The 6,000-nt window shown below is 39.3% G+C and overlaps 1 pseudogene across 1 annotated transcript in view; it reads left to right on the top strand.

The window, feature by feature from the left end:
• LOC145494245 (E3 ubiquitin-protein ligase UBR5-like) overlaps positions 1 to 6,000 on the top strand; it is a 50,517-nt pseudogene that overhangs the window by 19,158 nt on the left and 25,359 nt on the right. The window contains exons 12-13 of the transcript XR_014050245.1: positions 1 to 60; positions 941 to 1,177. The exon at positions 1 to 60 is cut by the window's left edge and continues 189 nt beyond it. The product of XR_014050245.1 is annotated as an E3 ubiquitin-protein ligase UBR5-like (transcript). The remainder of the gene's footprint in view (positions 61 to 940; positions 1,178 to 6,000) is intronic.

Genomic DNA, 6,000 nt, shown 5'->3' with positions numbered 1-6,000 from the left:
GTGCAGTAGATGCTCTCGCTGCAGCCGTGGCAGCAGCTGCAGCAGCTGTTCGCTCAAGTGGTAAGACTGATGGATCTGTTGCCAAATATTAATCTTTCAGTGGACATCCTTCCTAGTTTCATTGATTGTGCGTGTAATTCAGGGCTCAAATGAAAGACACATTGGCAAATGCTTGCCTCTGAACTGTAGAGTTACGTCTTTAAATCTGGCAATGGAGCCAGTTTGATCGTAATGCTTGCAATATGTAATTTTGTTGCCTTTTCACTGAAATGTCTCTACTTAGCTGAGAAAAAACTGTCATAGATTGTGTAACTCACTGCTTTGGCTGACTGATAAGAACAAAATGTGCTTGGTAAACTCCAGCTTAATAGCCAAGAATGATGACTATTCACAGAATATGAAAGAAACCTCACTCCTATTGTTGTTATAGGAAGCTCTGACTTTGCTTGTTTTGTTGGTTACAATTATATGAAGGCCGTTTGCACAAAAACTCTTCAAGATGTAATAATAGATATTAATTTTTTCTAACTTATTCTGTGGTCAGTAATGGGTTTCTTGTGATTGACATGCAAAATAAAAAAAGAAAGAAAAAAAATGGGTCACTGACTTTGTTCCAAAGGTAAAGCATGTAGCCTGATTTTGAAAACTCTGATTTTGAAAAAAAATAATCTCTAGGATTTTAAGCGAAAGATGTCAAAGAAGAGTCAACAGAGGCAAGCAAGAGTTCCAAAAGTTGCCATCCTTTTCATAATACATAACTTTTAAAGAGGCACTTGAAGCCTTTGTACAGCTAAGCAAAAAGCTTGAAAGGGCAGAATTCGATGCTGCACTCTCCATGCATGACATGGCGAATTGTGTGTGCAGTAAGGATCAATGCGCAGAAACAATCAACATGTAGTCTTTAAGTAGACTGATTCTGTTTCTATTGTCATTTTCCCAGATGGTGTTACCAGTAACTCGGGTGCTGGTAATAGCTCTGGTTCTTTGGGTAGTGCCAGTGGTAATGGAGGTAGTACTAGTGGACCAGGAGGCAGTGGGGGCTCATCAAAACTGGGTGTGCGTGAGATGATGCAGCGAGCAGTTACTGCTGCAAGATCTGCATCGTCCTCACTTGCAGGACTTGATGTGGAGGAAGATGCTCCTATACCCACTTTGCACTGGCCACCAGATGCTCCAGGTGATAGCACTGGCCTCATTCATTTTGTGTAACTTGGCACTCTATTTTAAAAGCATTTAGCTGCAAATTTGAGCACACATGCTTGTTAATTGCCACTTACGACTCACTACAGCAGTCTTTCTACTGTTCTTTTATCATTCTCCTCTATTTCAACAACTTTCTATCTCCTTTTCCGTTCTTCTAATTCTTCCAATCAGTTTTACGTGAATGGTCCTGCACCTCCCTTGCCACAATTGTTTAGTGCAAGAGGACAATCCAAAGGTTCGGTTGGGCTTGAAACCTCCAAATATATCTTAAGAGCTTCTGCCTGAGAGACCGGGGCAGACTTGGAAATGAAGATCGGCCGATTTCGCTGAAAATTAGTACACAACGTCGTTATGTGGACTTATGTAATATGCCAAAGTTTCAGGTTCAACGACCATTTTTTAGCCGAGTTCTGGATGTCAGCCCCTCAGGGGTCCCCACAGGCTGATTTTCAGTGTAATTTTGGTCAGTTTTCAATCTCTCTTTTAGCAACGCACAACTGATTTCAGACAAAACCAAAACCATATTTGTAATGCACTATTCTTAGGCGTTTATGGGTAAGAACATTAGCTCACCGGAATTTTTCGTTAGCCCGTGGCTGTTATCACAACTTGGTCCTATTTGAAGCATATGGGAAGCAACAGGAAATGGCCTGTTTTTCAGACCACATATTTTCCATGCCCATGTTTTATATGGTGAAGGCTTAGTATCCCTGCAAAGTTCAGCCCTTAGTTTAGTAATATCAAGAAAAAAATACTAAGGTTGAGGCTTTTTTACCAAGAAAAAACTTACAAGAAAATAACTAACCAGGCCACTTTCAGTTAAAGTTTCAAAAAAGCGTGTCTGTAAAAATCAGCCATTTAATTTCAATTAATACCTTTTTTCTTCTAAGTCATGAATTAGAGACTCTGAAGTTAATTGTAACCGAAAAGACTTACCGTTAATCAAAAAATTTCATGTGATTTTTTAGGACCGATCAGATTTTGGTCCGGCAACGGTTATAAATTTTGTGGAAATAGTCTTGAAAATTACAGATAATGGAGTCACTGTGAAAGAACCATATATATACCTAACAATCTGTCTCTTGCCAGTTAATCACAATGCACCATTGCATTTTTTTGGTCCAAACTGCAATATTAAGTTTGTTCAACCCGTTCAACAAAACAAGTCTGTGGCCCCGAGTAATGAAGCGCTAATTAAATCAAGAAATAAGCCGCCAAGCTTTGTGATCCCATTTCGTATCAACCCACCTGTCAGAGAGTTCTTTTCTAAAGAAAACAACTTATCAATCACTCTAAATGCAATTGCAACGTCTCTCGTAACACTACTTTAAAATCGCTTTGAACCTTAAGGAAATTTCGAATATAATTATAGCTAATTGTCCAATACAAAATGCAGTCTCACTCTTCGAGTCTATATACAAAGTGTCTGGATAAATTCACTTACTATAAACGCTTACCTGGCTTCAGGTTTAGAGGCATGCCCCTTTCTTACAATCCCTTAAAGGTGAAGCAACGTTAAAAACCTTAGCCTCAGCGATAAATTGGTAGTGAGTGCATTGCTCCGAGTAATGAAAATTCAGGTTGATTCATACCGTACATGGCGACACTACGACACGCCAACTTGTCTGTAGTGTGCTGGCTATGATTGACTTGGAATTCAGTTTTTTCTCATCTAGATTCGTCTCCTTGATACTGCAGAGAGTGATTAGGTATAGAACTTGCTTGAGAAGCTAAAGGACAAATGGATATGTTACTGAATATTTATTCATACCCAGTCCCCCAGTGCAAACGGCCTAGGTATTATAAATTGAGGACGTCCAAGACAGACCGTTTTCCCCGCCAAGTCGCTGGATGTCTGACCAAATTACGAGAAAATTACTCATTGGCACACTTTTCCTTTCTCTATCAGGATTTTTCGTTTGTTGCTTTCTCAGTCAGTACAGATCCAGACTAAATCGGTGTACTGCGTACATTAAAAGATAAAACAGGGTAGGAGTGGATTTCCCTTCAAAAACTACTGCTCATGGCACCCCTAGCTGTAGAATTGCTGGCCATTAACTCCGATTTTCATAGTAAGAAGCGATAATCCCCAGGATGACCAGCATGCTTGCTGAGGTGGTAAGGTAAGTCGTCACAAGGCCCAGTGCCTCATACCTGCTGGAGCTTAAATTGGTTATTGCTCTTCTTCCCTGAACAGGATGATAATCACCAGCTCTCATTTATACATCTGGGTGGAGAGAGGCATTGTGAACGAAAAATGCCTTTCCCAAGACGACATGTCAGCACCCTAGTAACCAGGAGTGCTCGATCCGGAGTCCAACCCACTAACCATTACGTTGCGACCGTGCTCTGCGCTAGGCAGTTGCCAGTTTTGTATAAAATCCAACTGCGTTACTACGTTACAGGTTTACTTCAGTCTGTCGTAAATTGATGAGATGCAACCGCGAAATGAATATATAGCCAGCACGTGGACATCTTGCCGGCTGGATTGTTTATTTACAAGAAATGAAACTATCTGCGATCAGTTAATTAAACTTATTAACTCTATTCTGTCTGTAAGTGAATTTGTTTCATTTGAGTGTGCTTCAAAGGCAGAGGAGCGAAAGTCTGGCTATTGCAAGTTTAGTCCCCTGGAAAACTACATGTAGAAACATGAGTATACGGTATCCCTCAGTTTTGGAAAGAAGATGACATATGCGGGGCATGAGATAACAAGCCATCAGGGCCTGCTGTGACTCTCCCAGTAGCGACGTTAGATCGAGATGTTACCCACCTGATGGTCAAATTAAAGTGGGCGCTGGTGGTAATAAACTGGCTGTGTCTCACAGAGTTGACAATTTCCCTGAATGGAAGTTAAAGTATGAATTAAAGAAGATTGTGATTTGCCCACATCACTGCCAAAAATTCACCTGTTTGCATGTCAACACCCTTTCAATCAAGGAGGAAAAAGAAATTGAAGAAACCGAAGAAGATGGCCGCTGACGTTTCAGATAGAATATTTAAGGAGTTTGGCATTGTGATACCTACTGGTGTCCTAGGGTAGGGTAGTGTCCTAGGGTAGAGTGACTGCATGCATTTTTATCAGACATAAATTCATTTTTAACAGAGAAACAACAACAACATGATATTAAGTGTAGATTCTGGATCATGGGTTGAAATCCCATCTGGGATTCTCCCAGAATTTACACTTAAAGATTTTTTTTACACGCTTTAATGTCTTAAATTCGTTCCACTTGTTCAAGGATCGTTCTTCCATTATCATCTGCATACACATTTGAACAAAATATCTCTAACTTAAATTGTCTACCCACCCACAATTCAATTGTCAACATTTTCGACGCCATATTGGATGTTGTTTCACTTGAAAAGTTGAAAGGGCTTGGAGATGAATTAAGTAGTTTCACATGCCCAATATTAAATCACAGTGGAGACGCTTTGCGTGTCATGCTCAAACAATGTAATCTCCAGGCGAAAATAGGAAGTAATTTTGCCCCCTATTGTATCACGAGGCTTACTTACTTACAATCTCTATCATAACGATGGTATTCATATTTAGAATCGATACCAAAGAGAAGCAAAGACCGAAGCTTGGAGGAAAGCACCTCTGGGTGTGTCGTAGTTAAGTCGAAAATTTCAGTACCACTAGTCACACAAGGTATTTGTGATCTTCTGGCAGGGAGAAGGAGAAAAATAACTCAAGGCTTAAAATTTTAATGGTGAATAGTAAGCTATGAAGGCACTTGACATTAGAATGTCATAAATTCCAAAACATCTATCATATTGAATCCACCAGTCTGGATTTCATGACTATTCCATGAAGTAAAAATATTGTTTTTGCCAATTATAGCAAAATTAAAACAGAAGAGAAAAGGTACCAAAGGAATGAAAAGGTGCAAAAAAACTATGTTTGTCCCAAGAAACTTGAAAACATCAATAAAAACAGAGAATGAGATGAGAAAACTTAAACTTAGGGTAATTATGCCTGACAAAATAAGGTTGCCATGGAAACAAGGCAGAGTCCCATAAATAAGGCTTTTTTGGGCTCAGCTTTTCCCACCTAACTTATACACTCAGTAAACAACTTGTTTCATTGTATTTTGATTACTTTTCTCGTCATCAACGTTTAAAGTTTCCCCCTCGTCACCTTCCAGTCCCCAGGGTACAGAGTACAAATGCAGCATAAAATTTAGATTCAAATCTGTCAGTAGGAAAATCAATGTCTAGTCTTTGGTTTGTAAATATATATTTAATTTCAGTAGTTCACTTCAAGATAATTAATTGTATGCTAATTTTGCGGCTAATGTCTAAAAATCTCTCCTAATAAAAAAATTAAGACTTTGGCAGGAAGTGCGTAGTAGGTAACTCTCTTGAAGTGTTTCGTAGTAAAAAAGCCTCAACCTTAGTATTTTTTTCTTGATATTACTAAACTAAGGGCTGAACTTTGCAGGGATACTAAGACTTCACCATATAAAACATGGGCATGGAAAATATGTGGTCTGAAAAACAGGCCATTTCCTGTTCCTTCCCATATGCTTCAAATAGGACCAAGTTGTGATAACAGCCACGGGCTAACGAAAAATTCCGGTGAGCTAATGTTCTTACCCATAAACGCCTAAGAATAGTGCATTACAAATATGGTTTTGGTTTTGTCTGAAATCAGTTGTGCGTTGCTAAAAGAGAGATTGAAAACTGACCAAAATTACACTGAAAATCAGCCTGTGGGGACCCCTGAGGGGCTGACATCCAGAACTCGGCTAAAAAATGGTCGTTGAACATGAAACTTTGGCGTATTACATA

The sequence above is a fragment of the Orbicella franksi genome, chromosome 8, assembly GCF_964199315.1.
Source record: "Orbicella franksi chromosome 8, jaOrbFran1.1, whole genome shotgun sequence".
Taxonomy (NCBI): domain Eukaryota; kingdom Metazoa; phylum Cnidaria; class Anthozoa; order Scleractinia; family Merulinidae; genus Orbicella; species Orbicella franksi.
Note: the sequence above shows the minus strand (reverse complement) of the source record. Positions and strands in the feature narration are given on the sequence as shown.